Source organism: Periplaneta americana, chromosome 15, assembly GCF_040183065.1.
Source record: "Periplaneta americana isolate PAMFEO1 chromosome 15, P.americana_PAMFEO1_priV1, whole genome shotgun sequence".
NCBI lineage: Eukaryota > Metazoa > Arthropoda > Insecta > Blattodea > Blattidae > Periplaneta > Periplaneta americana.
This window is the reverse complement of record NC_091131.1, coordinates 58492939-58511728: the sequence shown is the minus strand read 5'-3', so window position 1 is coordinate 58511728 and position 18790 is coordinate 58492939. Positions and strand designations below refer to the sequence as shown.

Sequence of the window (18790 nt, the reverse complement as noted above, 5' to 3'; positions counted from 1 at the left end):
AATGAGGTACATTTTTACATTTGCACTATCAGCAACAAGAAGTCTTTTTTTTTATAGGGAATTTGATAGAGGAATGTGGTTTTTGAACAAACTTGTGTCTGAGTGCAATGTTTTGTTCGAAACTACGAAGTGGTTTTTGTATAATGGAATATTTATAGATAGACATGAAGTGCGAAATTTGAATATTTTTAATCTAAAATGAAGTTAGCATATTAAAATAATTTCGAAAAGATGAACTCGAAATAATTATCACTGGTTCTGTCATAATTATTAATACATCACCAGCTTTCTGAAGAATAAATTGAAATTTTTACTGTTCCATTCATTTTATCAGTCTTTTAATGCTACGCTTTCTGGCTGCAATTCTTTTGTCGCTGGGTCTGTAATAACAGGTAAGAATTTGGAGAATCTATTTTTTATTTCCTCGTGTTTTATATTGTTCATGTTAGGACTTTTAAGTACTGAACCAGCAGTGGCTCGTGAAAAATACAAATATATTCGTATACATATAGCATGCAGCCAACAATTAATTTTGAATAAATTTAGGAGTCTCCTTAAGAACATTTGATTTCACAAGCTCCTTTACTATGAGGTCTATCCTAGAAAACAAATTCCTCAAGCTCCAAGAAATCATCTGGATTTTTACTAGTTTCTCTCTTATCATGTTCTGTCAGAACGAATCAAAGCACATCACAAAATAATCTAGAAAGCACACAGATGTACTTATACTTGTTGTGTTCACATTTACATCATGATAGCCTTCTTAATAATTTTCCAATATTCAAACTAAAAAGAGCATTGGAGATCCAAAACATTACCGAGCTATTTAACACGCTTGTTAGCCTAAAACGTTAAGATGTTCAATATATGTGCTTTTAATATACTTCATGAAAGACTATTACCAAAAAGAGGTTATGGAGAACAAAAAAAGAGAATTTCTAACACACTACTCCGTACATTACTGTAATACAAGTTACCTTTCTGCTAAACTATTATAGGCTAACCAACCTTTGCTTTTATGATAGTTTTATATCCTGAATGGACCTAAATACATTTTCTATTTCCAGCATTCTTCTGAAGTTTTAGAAATTACAGGCTTTTCCACAGAGTTCATGTTGATGGGTTGGTTCTAGTTATTTATAGACGCCCTATTCAGTTCTAAAGCCGAATCTTAAGTTCTGTGCTCTTGTTTTATCATATTTTTGCCCACATTTATCTATTAATTTTTATGATACGATATTGCATAGGTGTTATTTCATTTTATTTCATCTAAGGAGAAGGAAAATGATATATATTGCACTGCGAACATTAAATCTAATGTAGGTATATACATTTCTTATTTTCTAGTCGGTTATTTAATGACGCCATATTCAACTATTATGCTATTTGCCTTCAGGAATTGGGAATAGCGAGATAGTAGGTACTTCATTAGGTGAGACCGAGTGTTCGATATGGAGTTACATGACATTCGACATACAGTTGGGGAAAACTTCCTAAAACTCAAAGTTAATTATCCCATGTGGGATTCTAGTCCACGCCCCAGAGCAGCCCCTGATCAGTATGCAAACGCGTCTACCGTATGATTGCGCCGGTGGCTTTCATGTAGGCTACATACAACCGCCCAAGGAGGAAGGGGTGAGTTGAATGAAACTTTTGTATAATTTCTTTATGCAGAGTGGAAGCGAAATAACCCTAAAGATTAAAAGGGATGATAGAGTCACTTAGATTAATAGAAAACCTATATTACGTTTTGTGATTAAATGCCCGGATAATTAGAAAATTAAGTTTGAAGTTTCAGCAATATGACAACATCGCCGCTAACACACTGCTCTTTTTTCTCGCAATACAGATGAAAGAGATAAACGAACTCAGGTCTGTCTGCCTTAGCGAACAACCTCTCATCTCCCTTTCAGGCTACAATGTTACAAGCTGATCACACCGGTCAGTTACTTCAAGTTATTGACTTTTAAATTAAATTTACATGAAAACAATCCACGTTATTGAAATATGCCAGAGGGATAAATGATTCTTTATTGGGTTTTCTGTCGATACGGACAAAAATCACGATCCTACTCTTAATATTCAAACCGAATAAGAGGATGTTAAACGTTTGGAAAATAACATTTTTTTTTTCTGAGAAAAGTATGGACTTTCCACCAGTATAGCATTATATGTACTTTGTTACATAGGCTACAACATGAGGTATTCGTTCTGAAAATATGCACGGTTATTTCACTTCCATTCTGTAGGGGAAACTCAGCTAATTCCGCAGTACGGGTAATTTCGCAGTAGTGCATATATGATTTTACTGCGGCTTTACAATAGCGTGAAGGTAAGTTTTGAGATGCTGTCAACAGGAGGCATGTCCTCTACAGTGCCATAGAAAAAAATCAAAGATATTGGTCGACACCTCTGTCGGCAATACAGTGAAACATCGAAAGTTGGCTGTTTTTCGTGTTTTGCTACACAGCTGTGAAGAAAGTGAGCATTGTTACATATAAATTGTTCCTTTTACGTTACTTTCATAATTATTTCGTAATTATTTTCGACTGCGGAATTAGCCAAGTCCTATTGCGGATTTATCCGCACTGTTGCGGAATTACCCGAGTTCTTTTTCAACTGTAATGTATGTACAACTAAATATATTGTATTATAATAGGTCTCTTTTTCTCATTTGGTAATGAAAGGGTTCGTCCATGTCTACATACCTTGATAATATTTTTAATAAACATTTTGATAAAAATATGAAAGATTTAGCTACTTCTTAATATTGCGGAATTAGCCGAGTCTCCCCTATAGTAAAACACAACAGAGTTCCTCGTGACATTGTGTCGAAAGCTTTCTCAGAAACAATGAAGGTTTTTTGTACGAGAATATTAAATTACTTATTTACATTTTTAATGTGCTGGATAATAATAAAGTATCAACAATACAAAATATATTTTGTGATATTTCTTTATTGTTAATGTTCTTTTTATCGAAATCATTAAAGTATTTCGCCTACTGGAAGTTATATGGTAAACAAATTACTTAATTCTGTTTTCGGAAAGTTAAAATATTGAAGTGTTGCCACTTGTAGGGTGAAGCGTAAATTAACAAGAAGTAAGAAAAAAGAAAAAAAAAAGTGGAAGGAATTCTTGTGAATATTCAGAGACTTCGCAAATGTGTCTGTCCGTCCAAGCCGATTAATCTGTTGCTACTTCTAGTTTTAATATGGCGCAGCTGAGTAATGGGCGAAGCCCCCCCGTAGAGTGAGTCTCATTTTACTCGTCGGTGCTAATGGGAAGACGGCCGATATTAATGGCCGCAGGAGAAGAAGTACAAACACAGGGGGGCACAGAAAGGCGGGCCGCAACTCAACTCCGTGGGCTACACCTATGAGCCAAAGCTCTCAAAGTCGTGTTAGTTTTTTCGTGTTTTTTTTACAATAATTACGTAATTTTTATTTACGTTTCTATGACTATAGAGAGTCTACGTTCTATTCATATGATGATACTGGAGCAAAAGTGGATCAAAAGAAGTAGATGAAACCAATTTCTAGCAAAGAAATTACCTCACAACTGATTTCTTCACCATGAATTAGAAATTGACAGGGGATGTAAGAAAATTCTAATTATTAAAATGCAATATGTAATTTATTTAACACTGTAGAGTATTTTATTTGACAGTCATTTACGTAATTAATATCATTAATCTCATGGGGTTATTCTTTGAGATATTTCAGACAAAAAATTTAATGCACGTAATTGAATCGATATTTGAGAAACCACACATGTCCTTAGCTATAAGCTTTGAGAAAGGTGCAAAAAAAAAACAGTCTGCAGCTTATCAATGATGGATATAGCTACATAATAATAATAATAATAATAATAATAATAATAATAATAATAATAATAATAATAATAATAATAATAATAACAATTTTTATTTTAGCTGGCAGAGTTAAGGCCGTAAGGCCTTCTCTTCCACTCAACCAGCAAAAAGAGTATATACATACCGTATGCATGAACTTACAAAGAATTCAACAATTTGATTTAGATGAGAGTTACATGTATACAAGAGTTATTTACGAATTAAACAACAAAATACTATGAACTATTAATTAAACACTGAAATAAACTGTGTAGCAGAATTAAGCTAGAGTGAATTTTTCATATGAATTGCAATATTTCTAGATATATTCAAAACAAAATTTAATTACATTTGAGAGTGCTAGGGTGCCCTAAAGGTCGTGAAGATGTGTTGTTTCTCAAATACCCGAAATGATTTCATTAACAAATTACAATAGTTTGCATTTATTTTGTATGAAAGCTATTGTGAATGAAAGCCATTTGAATAGAAATTTAATACACTTGTGTTTTGTCCATCATATTACAAAATGAAAAGAAAAAATCCGAAACGTTTCAAAGTGAAAAAACTGAGATCTTAATGAAGTCTTCAGATGCGCCATCATTGTTACGACTAGGTCGGTAAAATCTCTCTTCATAAAACCTTTTGATTTCATCCTTTTCAGGGAAATATTATCATGATATCATCACTTAAAATAAGGTGGGCATGTCTACTTTCTCCTATAGATGTGTGAATATATGGATTAATATCAAAAACACAATAAACTCGTTTTGGCTAAAAATGGAATTGTGTGGTTTCTCACATGACCGATCCAATTTTGCTCATTTTTGCTTTCTTTTGGAGATAAAAATTGTTTTATATGAAACATTTCATAGCTTGTTTTGGGAAAGACATTGATTTAATTCCCAACATGCTAGGCCAACTTAAAAGAGCACTGTATCATGATAATAAATGATTGAAAGAATTTTAGTTTTGTCCTTCAAACGTGTAGAAATTTGATCCGAACAAATGTAACTTTTCGTTCTGCAAAGAAATTTTATAATTTACATTTGTTCGGATCAAATTTTTGCACATTTAAAGGACAAAACTAAAATTATTTCAATCATTTATCATAATACACTGCTCTCTTAAATTGACTGAGCGTATTGGGAATTAAATCAATGACTTTTCCAAAACACGCTATGAAATATTTAGTATAAAACAATTTTAATCTCGAAAAGGAAGCAAAAACGAGCAATATTGTATTAAACGTTTTTGTTTGAAATATCTCAAAGAAATTAATGACATTATAGTCCATGTCACCGTTTTTGGCATGTGAAATAAGTAATGGAAACGTTAAGTGCGAGTGTCTTTCCTTCACCGTAGTCAGCCTGACAACTGTGTTTGGCTGATGTGATGTGTATAGGAAGTAGTACCATTCTCAGCTGCACTAGAAACATGCTCACAAACTGGGCACTATACTCTAGGACACACGCCAAAAACGCTGGCGTCAGCTATACTTATGGTTCACCCTTTATACTTAACCCAGATAGCCTATCCAATATTTCCATGCCTATTTTATGGAAAACTTGAATTAATGAAGGAATTGATGAATGAAAGAAGGGTGGAATGGAAAGAAAAACAAGTGAAAGGTAGGCCTACATGATAGCGATGGCACATGAAATTTAAGAAACAGCTAACGGTTTCCGCTCGTCAACTCAGAGGGTGTCTTCATAATTTTGGGAACAAATGCCTTATAATGTCTGTATAAGTTTTTTTTAATCTTTTCCTTTTAAACGTGTGTAGTCTAATCAGTTTGCCAGCCTGAAAGTGTCTGTGTAAGTAACTTATTTTTTGTTTTAATTGTGTTTAGTGTTCTCTCTCAAAGTACTGTTCAGTTTGGTGGTTTACTTCGGTCTGTGAGGTTTTCACTATGTGATAGATATATTGAGTGCCGCTTCCATTGAAATCAGGTTTGATACAGGAATATTCAAAGCCTTGACTATGCGTAGCCTATAAAGAAAAATTGATCCCAAGAAAGTAAATTGCTGAGTTATTCATTTTAAGTTATAGCATTCTTTCCGAGGGGGAAAAATCCTTATCATGGCTTCGTCTGAAAAGAAAGTAGAGCTGTGGATTAACTCATTAATCATTCCTCTACAGCATAACTTCACTACTACAGTGTTGTCAGAATAGACAATTACACTTTTAAGAAACATATTTTTAATACTACAAAAGAATTAGACATTTTCAATGTTACAAGAACATTTGAGTTATATAGGGACATAATTTTATTTTTACTTCAATTTTTATTGTACCCGAGTTTTTTAATGTACTTCACTCCCACGCTCTCTACTAGTAAACTTCCAATCATTCTCCACACAGAGCCAAGGTCGCGTATACTGAGTTAGTGAGTATAGTACTTTCCAGAAATATGTTCGCGTTTTCCAGTCACGAAAGAGTTTTCAATATTGAATCATATTTTCGCACAGGTACAGTCAACCGTTTGCCTAAGTCACATCCCGGTCCTCCCCGCTTCTACTCCCCCTCTGTAAAGGCTAGTGGCTGGGCTGTCTTAGCTCGTTTCTGAAAACATTAATTTATATTAGGAATTGGACGTTTACGTAATATTATACAACTGTTTAAAATAACTTACATAAAAAGGGTCTCTTTAAGTAATTAGTGTCCACACCTGTGGAGTAACGGTCAGCGCGTCTGGCTGCGAAACCAGGTGGCCCGGGTTCGAATCCCGGTCGGGGCAAGTTACCTGGTTGAGGTTTTTTCTGGGGTTTTCCCTCAACTCAATACGAGCAAATGCTGGGTAACTTTCGGTGCTGGACCCCGGACTCATTTCACCGGCATTATCACCTTAATCTCATTCAGACGCTAAATAACCTAGATGTTGATACAGCGTCGTAAAATAACCAAATAAAAATAAATAAATAAATAAAAAGTAATTAGTACTTAGTAATTATTTTAGTATTTATTTATTTATTTATTTATTTATTTATTTATTTATTTATTTAACCTGGTAGAGATAAGGCCGTCAGGCCTTCTCTGCCCCTCTACCAGGAGATTCCAACTATAATACGAAGAATAAAATTATAATTAGATTAACTGTCACGTGATTTCCCCCCTTTCTACGACCCTGCGACAAAACCACTTGGACGGATAGTAGATAGCATGTCTGAGTAATTTTATCTTTTCGGATCGGGCAGAAGTGAAGATTGAATTTATAGTACGTAAGGCACTCTTTTATAGAGTAGGTACAGAGTTCACATGAGTTACTAGTACGAAGGACGAAACTGCTAACTGGAATTAGGTACAATAGTCTATAGTGCGATAATATGCACAAAAGAACTGAAACTTGTATCGAAATGACCGGCTACCATTTTCAAAAATGTGTTTAAATATCCACATTATGATTATTTTTCAATGTAACTTCATTCTCTAAATTGTACGCTAATGTGCTGTAGACAGTATAATATACACTGCATAATGAATACGTCAGAATGGATAACTCAGTTCGTGAGTAAAAACACTTACTGTTAATACAGTACCGCATTTTTATTAAACAAAAACCTAATGAAAGTTATCAAACTCAAAATCGCTATATTTCCTAGTTTACGTAAATGGAAAAACTACTTTTCTTCCCTCCTATACCTAGTAAAGTGATTTGTTTGTATTTTACGCCAGTATCATCAAACTCCAGTCGCGGAAGGGGGTAGTAAACGGTGTTTCCGGTTTTCAACAGTTAATCCAAAGGTATAGCCAGGTTAATATTAGAAATGTTAGTAAAAATAAAATGATGTCCCTGTACTTATGTGGACAGGGACTTCATTCTTCAAATATCTATTGATCTCACTGTTCTTAATTGTCTGATAGCTGTAGGAACCAGCGGACTCCTGCCGGACAACCCTGGCTGGGAAAATAAAATATGATAGAAACAGAATGTTCGAGGAGTGGGGTGAGGAAGGGTGAGGCGAGAGTCGAATGGGAAGGAAAACGCTCGGTTAGTCGTCGCAGAAACTTTTCGGGAAACTCATCAAAGCTCGAAAGTTGCAGCTCCTCGTTATGCCCCAGAGATGTAAAATACTAATTAGTAAATTAGAAGGTCTAGAAATGGAAGAAAATTAACTTAATGAGACCACCCCCCACTCCCATCTTTTGACTGCAGTTTCCACTTTTCACTTCTGTACTTTCATGCGTTTGTTACTGCCCTTTGATGCTAACAATTTTTAAGCTCCACTCCCTCTCTTGCACCCCTCCCTCCTCGGCGAGGGTCAAAGAGTGCGACTGCGTCTCTGTCTTCGTACAAACATCTGACTGTCTTCTGGTTTGCCCTACAGGAATCTGTAGAGGGAATTGCTATCGGGGAGGGAGAGACATTTTCGGTAATGCTTCGACCAGAAGAAAGAAAGCGATATTTTTAGAGTTCCAGGCTAAAATAATGAGAGAAGTCTATGAAATTAAAATTATCACAGGCGCACCGTTAGTCGACCAGCCATACAGCCGGATTCCAATGCTGAAGATCCAGTGTATACCCTAATGAGTCCAAGTGGACAAAGACGGTTTTGGCACGCTAACATTACTCCAGAAATCACAGAACCAATTCACCACAACCACCACCACCACCACCACCACCACCACCAATATCGTATCTCCATGTCAGACAGTCTGGTTTAAATCTTGTGAAATCCAAGTGATATTTTTGGTTAGAACAGAGGGAGTTGGGACAGTTTTCCTCGGCGTACTCCTGCTCACTTTTACATTACTGAACAAATTTTCCGTCATTGGCTTATTACAGCGTTTCTTAAATTTTTCTGAAGTGGGGACCACTTTTTTTAAGTCAGAACAGTTCCGCGGACCACCTTACTCTTGTTCCCTTCGAAAGCAAATTTATCACTTATGTAGCATATTTTAATACTTACATTTTAATGTAGAAATAATTAATTAAAATTAATTTAATTCAATTAATTTTACATTATTATTAACTAATTAAGTTAATGTTAAGTTAATTTCTTATATCGTCATCTGCAAAAAGAGAAATAAAAAAAATAATGCAGAAACACGCTCGATTTTCAACAAGTAAAGATGCAATTTTGCATGTTCTATTATTGGTGTACGACGTACAGTACGTGACCATTTCAATGTGCAAACTATTAAGAAATTCATAAATACAACGAAAGGCTCGGTACTTTGGTCCTGTTATGAATGCGGGTAGTCTCTAGCTGGGTTACAGGCACGGCGCCAAATGTGCAGGGAAAAGATAGCGAGAAACACCACGTTCATAATGCTTTAAATCTCTCTTTTTTGCTGAGAGTAGAGTGGGAAGTCGATAGATGGGTAGGATAAATAAATTTCATAAAATGTCAGTACTGGGAGAAAAAGTGAAAGGCGATTGCCATGTGTCATTTACAAACTCTGAGATTTTCAGCTATAGTGTGATACGCAATTCGTTTGAATTTTATTTTTTCCTCTGTCTTTTTTGAAAGACCACAAGGGTAGACCTCGAGGACCACAGGTGGTACGCGGACCATAGTTTGAGAAACGCTGGCTTATTACAAAGAAGAACAGGATTTAAATTCCTGATATTCTAGTAATATACAGGTGTTGAAAAATGTTCTCTAGTGGTATTCCTATTTTCCGTCATGATTTAACCCAATAATAATAATAACAATAATAATAATAATAATAATAGTAATAATAATTTTTAATTTTTTTATTTTAGTTGGTTATTTAACGACGCTGTATCAACTACTAGGTTATTTAGTGTCGATGAGATTGGTGATAGCGAGATGATATTTGGCGAGATGAGGTCGAGGATTCGCCATAGAGTACCTTGCATTCACATTACGGTTGGGGAAAACCTCGGAAAAACCCAATCAAGTAATCAGCCCAAGCGGGGATCGAACCCGCGCCCGAACGCAACTTCAGACCGGCAGGCAAGCGCCTTAACCGACTGAGCCACGCCGGTGGCTAATAATAATAATAATAATAATAATAATAATAATAATAATAATAATAATAATATAATTTATACTCTTTTCAGATCAGCCGTATTACCACTTACTCGATTTTATGCAAAAACTCGGTTATTTGTGGTCATTTAGGCCAATAAGGAGAACAAAAGAATTCTAAAATATATTGTGTCCCTCAACTTTTTCAGCCAACATCTTCAAAACTAATTTATTGCATTTCTTTTATTTAAAAGAAATTACATTTTTACGATTTTATCGCAGAAATGAAGATTTTCGCAGAAAAGTGAAATTTTGCGAAAATTCGCGACAACTTTACTGTCATAAATCAGTCACATTTATGCATAGGTTGTAGGCCTATACGACTTGTTGCATCTCTCAGTAACATTTTGTGTTTATCAGTAATAAAAAAGCCGACTTTGGATAATTATAAGTTAATCCTTGTTTGATTGTGTAGAATTAATTTGGTGCCAAATTACGCTCACAAGAAATATAGAGCACTGCATTTTTATTACCAGCATACAGTAATTACATCGTTTGGCTTCGTACTTTACAAGTAGCTGGAGTCGAACATAGATTAAAACAAATGTTATTATGAAAATTATTTCGTTTTCCGAAACGAGACCGAGTCCGACCTAAATCTGAGGTAGAGAGCTCGCTGGCTCATTATGCTGCGCCCTGGAGTCTATCCTCGATATCCCGCCGCTCCACTTTGTGTTTTTATCTTCGACAATAAAATGCGATGTTTGTTGCCAAGTTTGCGAAATCCCAGAAGTCGACTCAAGTTTGAAATGTGCTCCAGAAAATTCCCGACTAGCGGGCAATAGGCACGCCCGGGGCGATATCAGATAGAGGGTGTCAGCCCTTCTGTCTGCAGGATTTCCAAACTTTCACAATCACAAACGGCAGTCCGTTCGTCTTCGCGGGTATCAGTGTGTTGTCTATTGTTTTATTTAACTGCCGAACTTACTCGCTGTTGGTAAGATGACGCGACTTTACTTATTACTTATGTGCTTGAGTTTTATTTAACGACGTTTCTCAACTGCCAAAGTTATTCACTATTGGCGAGATCACAAGATATTCTCTTATTGTTTATGTTCTTAAGTTTATTTAATAGTTCTTTCCAACTACTGAAGTTACTCGCTCTTGCTGAAATGATACCATTTTCTTTTACTAGCTTAAGTATTTGAATTTATCATTTAATGATGCTTTTCAAATAATGAAGTAATTCTGTGGTAGCAGATACAATGATACTTGAGTTTATTGAACGATACTTTTCAACTGCTGTAGTTATTTACTGTTATGTGATCCTTTATTACTTGAGTTTGACGCACTTTCCAACTGCTGTTGTTGAGGTGACAAGAAATTCCTTCAGTACTTGCGTACTTGAGTTTGTATGTTATTTCCAGGCTTCGAGACTTCGGACCCAATAGAGCAGTTCAGTGGGAACTCCGCATAACGGCGTACTGAGTAGAGTGGTAAAGTGTACAGTGGGTGGGGGTACTGTAGAATGAATGCCAACAAATACGCAAAGGAAAACGCTCTGGATTTGAAGGTTCTGACGAATAATTTGGTTTTCATACAAACTGTGTCTGAAACTATTACACGGTTAGAAAAGTCAGAGCAAGAGATGCCGGAAGCCCTGAAATTAATTTAGAAAATGATGCAGAGAATTAATGAGACACCAAGTACACCGGTTACTGAACGTGTAAAACAGAAGTGGAAATAAATTTTATGTAAAAATAACGGATATGGAACATTGTGTAACATAAACAGCAAATTAGTGGACATAGAGTCACCCGAGAATAAGGACTGTCTCTTAGAGACTGCAATGATGTTAGGTTTTTTCGTTTTGCTCCTATCACGTCATGCGACGTAGAGCACAGCTTTCTACAGTGGCAGATAACCGAAATAGATTTACGTTTGAGACACTGAGAATGTATCTTGTAGTATGTACATTGCAATTCGGTGCTGTAACTGCACTTCCTAAAGACGACCAATAGGATAAATGAAGAAATTAAAATTGCTACATGCTTATTTCCACCATTAACACTGTGTATAATTTAACACAAATGCTTATAAAAGACAGGAGAATAAATGCTTTTCACATTATTTTGACATTATCATTGTGTAATGTATATTTACTTTCAGAATGTACATATGTGTGTGTTTCCCCATACTACCGTACTCTACTCTAAATAGCAACGTTGTTACCTCAACACATCTCTATCTACCGGCAGCGAGTCAACAACCTATAGTGCATGCACAGTAAACTTATTGTATCGAGTCCAAAGTTTCGAAGCCTGGTTATTTCTAAGACCGTAACAATCATACCGGGTATTAGCGTTCGGTTTTAAATTCAACACGTGTTTGTCAACAAAACAGAGTGACCTATGACGTTTAAATTATTGAGTACGTTTTTCATAAAGACATCCGCATCTTACAGGCTGTAGGCTTACAGACCGCATGAGAGAAATTACACACAATACCCTTTTATAATCCGTGGCGCTACAGCCCGTGAAGGGCCTAGACCGACCAGTCGGCTGCTGGCCTCACGTCCACATGCCGAAGCAGAGGTGGACGATCATCCAACCAGAATGGAGGTATCGTGTGGTTAGCACGATGATCCTCCCAGCCGCTATAGCTGGCATTCTCAACCGGATTTCGCTACCTATCGTAGCTTCCCAAGTGCATCACGATGCTGGGTGAGCACAGGTCCCATACACTGGCCTAAATTTCATGAGAAAATTTCTTCTCCCATGATGACTCGAACCAGCACGCATTCCGTAACGCGAGTCCTAGGCAAGATTCCTTAGACCACAATGCCACGGCGCGGAACACAATACCCTTTTGGATGATATTAAAATGATACATTTATAACAACTGAAAGTTACAAATCCATTTTGACACACTTTATTCTAGTCTCTTTGAATTTAGTGACATGAGTTATTGCAGTATACAACAAGCCACATACTTATATTTTGAAACAAAAATGACTGCCGGTCATCAGGTACAACATTTTTGTATGCTGAAAATAGGGTTGTCAATTTTTCTTGAAGAAAATACGGGAAATTAAGTAAGAAACAAAATTTCACATATAAAATTGACAAATTATTCCGTTCAGTTACTAAAAACACAACTTTATTCTACACTTCGTCAGCTAGGCTTAAATTAAGACTATTTTGAGACAGAGTTTGTCTCGCGTAATATTTGAAGTCGACCGCAGTTTTCAGCTCTGATTTGATAAATGTGTCACGCTCCTGTTTCGGACATCTGTCCAATTATTTATCAGGTGAAACACCCTTTTTGTATGAGCATTACCACTTGGTATGTTTAGAACAAAACTAGCCAGATTTCCCAAATTTATAACATTAACATGGTTTGATTTTAAACGGGTGAACACTAAAACCAATTCTTTGCAAGCATTACTTCCTATAAAGACTGCACATTTCAATTCATCTCTTGAACAACAAAATTCATAATATAAACAATCATTCACAATAAAATCAAATGTTTAAAATAATGATTTTTGTATTATGGAAAAATAAGGGAGAAAAATGCTCGAAGAGAAGGAAAATACGGGAGCCAGGAGACTGTTGAAAATTAGGGGCAAGTACGGGAGATCCCGGAAATTACGAGAGGGTTGGCAACCCTAGCTGAAAATTTTTGTTCCACGTTGGTTGAAACAACGAGTGCTTATGTGAAGCTTTTTGTATCATTAATATCTAAATCGAGTTCAAGTAATGCACATTCTTGACTACAAATAACATTAGATATCTTACGTAAAGCATTGTATCATATAATTTTTGTTCAATATTGTTTTTATTTTGTTTTGTACTAGTTTACCTGTTTCACCTTGCACGCTATTAAGTTTACTACTTAATATTTTCTAATATGGCAGATAAGTGCAATGGATTTAAGCTCCATAGGCCTTGTATAAAGAAATTAAAACTTTTATATGAAAAAATTAACGAAATTTTCTTCATTACTTACTTACTTTCTTACTTACTGGCGTTTAAGGAACCCGCCCTCACATAAACCCGCCATTGGTCCCTATCCTGAGCAAGATTAATCCATTCTCTAACATCATATCCCACCTCCCTCAAATCCATTTTAATATTATCTTCCCATCTATGTCTCTGCCTCCCTAAAGGTCTTTTTCCCTCCGGCCTCCCAACTAACACTCTACACTCTATATACATTTCTGGATGCGCCTATACGTGCTACATGCCCTGCCTATCTCAAACGTCTTGATTTAATGTTCCTAATTATGCCAGGTGAAGAATACAATGCGTGCAGTTCTGTGTTGTGTAACTTTCTCCATTCTCCTGTAACTTCATTCCTCTTAGCCCCAAATATTTTCTTAAGCACCTTATTCTCATACACCCTTTACCTCTGTTCCTCTCTCAAAGTAAGAGTCCAAGTTTCACAACCATACAGAACAACCGGTAACATAACTGTTTTATAAATTCTAACTTTCAGATTTTTCGACAGCAGACTGGATGATAAAAATTTCTCAACCGAATAATAACACTCATTTCCCATTTTTATTCTGTGTTTAATTTCCTCCCGAGTATAATTTATATTTGTTACTGTTGCTCCCAGGTATTTGAATTTTTCCACCTCTTCAAAAGATAAATTTCCAAATTTATATTTCCATTTCGTACAATATTCTCGTTACGAGACATAATCATATACTTTGTCATTTTCTTCATTAATAAGTATTATTATTATTTGGTAGCAATATCCAGACTATTTGATCAAGACTTTAGTCTGATTAACAATGAGATTTTCTCTATGTATACAGCTAAATTATTCGACTATTGCTCCTTAATTGTAAAATTTCTAGCAATCTTTTGTAACTTTAAAAATCTCGCCGAATAGAGATCTGTCAAGGAATTAAACTTGAACCAGATGCCTCGAACGTAATCGAGTGTTAATTGTTGCGAAGTCCGGCCATGTTGTGCAAACGAGCAGTCTTATCCACGTCATTAGTCTTAACTTTGTTTGGACAAAAAAAAACTAGGTTAAATTGACTATGACATGGGGAATTTTGTTCTCGAAAGAAGGGAAACTTGGAGTGCAACAATTATAAAACAAAAGAAGCAATTAGGATGCGCGGCGCCTCTCTCTCTTATATAGCGGGGGCTGCAATTTCCATATGAATGAGGGGGCATTAGTAAAAGTGAGGAGGGAGGGTTTTTTTTATAGAAGTTATGTAATGCGCTTTTAAGAACAAATGCCTCCTGCAGTCTCTGATTAATCGCGCACCTGCGTGCGGGAATCCCCCCGCCATGTAAAGGATTGCTCGCTAATAAACAGTCTCGCAACGTGCGGCCCGCGTGACCATGGAGTATCTGATATTTCGCTAAGATGCGTCTCACGTACCTGATGTAGACGTATATATTATCTTTATTGTTTTAATTCAGTAATTTATTTTTTGAAATTCTGTTATTACTTGGCAAAAATGATTATATTTTAAAATAAAATGGGTAGGGAAGTGGCTGTAAATAGTCTACGTGACTGGTTGGAGGGAACATACAGGGTGACCTGCAAGTAATGCCATTAATTTCAGGGGTTTATTCTTCGAGATATTTCAAATACAGAAGTTTAATACAATTTTACTCGTGTTTACTTCCTTTCTGAGATAAAAATTGTTTTACATGAAATATTTCATAGCGTGTTAGCCATTGACTGAATTCCCTATATGTCCAATATGATATGATATGATGATATTCATTCATCCATCATATTTCTGTAAGATAGATCTGTTACAATTCTATATTACCCCAGATCTGTCTTGCTTTACAATTATATTTACCTAAGATGCTAAATCTTACATTAACCTAAAAACTAATCCAATATACTTTTCTTTTCAAAACATAACAAATTCATTTACCTACTATCTAATCACACACACAAACTTCAAGATAGATCAATTTAATACACCATTAGTTTTAATTTTCTCTTCCCTTTTCATCTTCACTATCATTAAAAACTTGCCTAATTTTTTAACTCGCTTATATTACTTATATACAGAGTGTTAAAAAAGTATCCAATATTTTTGGAGGTGATAGTATGCATCAAAACAAAGGAAAAATGACTAATAAACATGGGTCCTACAACATATACTTTCTGAGATCTGAATACTTGTTCATAGGAGGTGCTCAATGTGACGTCCATTCATGGCAATGCATTTTTTTGCACTACAATACAGCAGGCTACCAGATAATCATACCGTAGTTGACACTCCTGGCATGGAATAATGATACGTCGCAAGGAATACTGAAAAGAAAAGTTGGTTGCGGATATGAGCGGGGTTCAGCAGAGATGGTATTGTGAATTATCGTAATCATCATGTTTGGGCTGATGAAAATTCCCATGCACTTGAAGAAACAAGGCATGAGCATCGATTCTCAATCAACGTATGGGCAGGCGTTCTTGGCGATAGATTAAGGGCCATACGTGCTACCACAGAGATTAATTACGGCTCGTTATCAGGACTTTCTTATTAACGTATTGCCTATCTTGCTGGAGTATGTGCCATGTCAGCAAAGACTACAGATGTGGTTCATGCATGATGGCACACCAGCACATTTTTTCCTCAATGAGCGTGACACTTCAGGACACCTGGATTGATTTGGGAGGCCTCACATCTTGGCCTCCTCGTTCCCCAAACCTAAATTCCCTAGAATTTTGGTTATCAAGAACAACCAGGTCAATTTCAAAGAGTGCGTGATTCCTTACGTCAAAAGGCAGAGGAACTGCTATAAATGGACGTCATATTGAGCACCTCCTACGAACAAGTGTACAAATCTCAGAAAGTAGGCCTATGTATTGTAGTACCCATGTTTATTCGACTTTTTTTTTTTTGTTTTGATGCATACTAGCACCTCCTAAAATATTGGATACTTTTTTTTTAAACTCCGTATATTTTCTTATATGTTACATATCTATTAATACTCAAAATTTTTTGTCTAACCACTTTTCCCTTGTATTGTATGTTTCTCGACATTCTTATACTAGGCCTATATGGAACCCGTCTTCTCCCATGCCGCAAAGGGGGCATATATCGTTCTCTACGGTACTCCTCCTTTTTTTAAATTTTTATATTCCTAACCTCCACCAAGCTAAGCCCATGCTCACTTTCCTATGCTCACAGAAGACGTTCAAAAGGCTGTAACCCAGGCATTAAACAATGTCTCAAAAGATGAGTTTCACAGCTGCTACCAGCAATGTTGGAATAAGTGTGTTCAGTCTCAAGGAACTACTTTGAAGGTGATCACATTGTAGTTGGTTAAAAATGTAAGTAAAAGTGTTTTTTTAAACTAGTCTCATTACTTTATTGTCCGACCTCATAATATTGTATTTGAAGTATTCTAATCCACGACGTGTCATGTTCTCATCATAGTACAAGGCCACAAAATTAAGGCAGCACATCACGAGAGACTACCTCCCAGCCCTTATGGAACTGCTTTATTTCTTTGCCGGGAATCGAAAAAAATTGTTGCCAGAAACTCTTATCGCCTGAGGATGGAACTAGAATAACTATACCACTTTATTACTGCAATACAGTACAAAAGTTATTGAGCTATGCTCACACAAACGGCAGAATCAATCAAAGAACACAAACAAAGAGACTTCTGACGAAAGATAGGAAAGATCAATAAGTGAACGAACTCCACGGAAACTGCCATGCATATTATTATTATTATTATTATTATTATTATTATTATTATTATTATTATTATTATTATTATTATTATTCATCTCATCATCATCTTCACTTCATGGTATAGGTTTAGTGCCTGTTCCATCTTCACGTTTTATTCAGTTCCACCTCTTCCTAGGACGTCCGACATCTCTTTTGCCTTTAGGTTGGTATTGTTGTATCAGTGCTGGAATTCTTTCGTTATCCATTCGAGACAGGTGCTCTTTCCACTTTTCTTTATAATCTTCAACTTTTTCCTTTATATTTAATTCTTTACGGATATCCTCATTTCTTATCAGATCCCTTCTTGTACATCCCTTTACTCTGCCAAGAAACCTCATCTATGCAGCCTGTAATTTACTTTTATCTCGTTCTTTAATTGTCCATGATTCGCTTCCATATGTCTACACGGGTACTGCCATAGTTTTATAGAAATTTAGTTTTATTTTCTAGTTTTATTTTTTAGTGTTCTATTTATTGTTCCGTATATCAACTGGAATTTGTTTATTTTCTTGTCAATATCTCTATCTACGTCATAAGTTATATTACAACCTAAATAATCAAAATGAGATACTTGTTCTATGGGCTTATTATCTTTGTACGAATTGGAAATTTACCACTGTGGGCCATTACTTTAGTTTTATGAGTTGATATGCAAAAATTATAGTTTTATTTTCCTAGTAGGCCTAGGTGTAGTTTGCGAATGGCATATTGCAATTTTTCTTCACTGTCTTGTATTAATGTTACATCATCAGCAAACATTAGAACATTTAAAAATGTATCATTAGTAATCTTTATAGCTACCTGGATTCACCTCATTATTATTATTATTATTATTATTATTATTATTATTATTATTATTGTCAAGAGCCCAGTAAAAATTTTCTTTTGCACAAGAAATATTTGATATTCGATCCCGCCACTCACTATGTAACGTCGAAGCAACTGGTTACAGGTGCCTGTCCTGTATCATGATGCCGTCGCCAAGACGCTTCAGCTGATACTTCCTGTAATGGCGGCGCGTTACATTAATATGGCAACAATTGCGGCCGTCATCACGGCGATGCGTGAGGTGGTGCAATTAATCGCGAAGGCAGGGTTGTACACTTTGCACTGCAAACCGGCGCTACCGATGGAAAAAGTGTAAGACGTCGAATGGCTCAGATTAGTTGCGTCTGTGAATCAAGTGCTAGTGCTCAGATCTCCCATCCAGGCAGTCGGGGTTCGATCCCGGACTAGTCGTGATGGAATTTATGATGGATATAGCAGACGT

At 35.8% G+C, this 18790-nt stretch overlaps 1 protein-coding gene across 11 annotated transcripts in view; it reads right to left on the bottom strand.

Annotated features, from left to right (window-relative positions):
* The window catches only part of bru3 (bruno 3), a 197856-nt gene that overhangs the window by 154704 nt on the left and 24362 nt on the right, over window positions 1–18790 (bottom strand). The gene's annotated exons all lie outside the window — the stretch shown is intronic.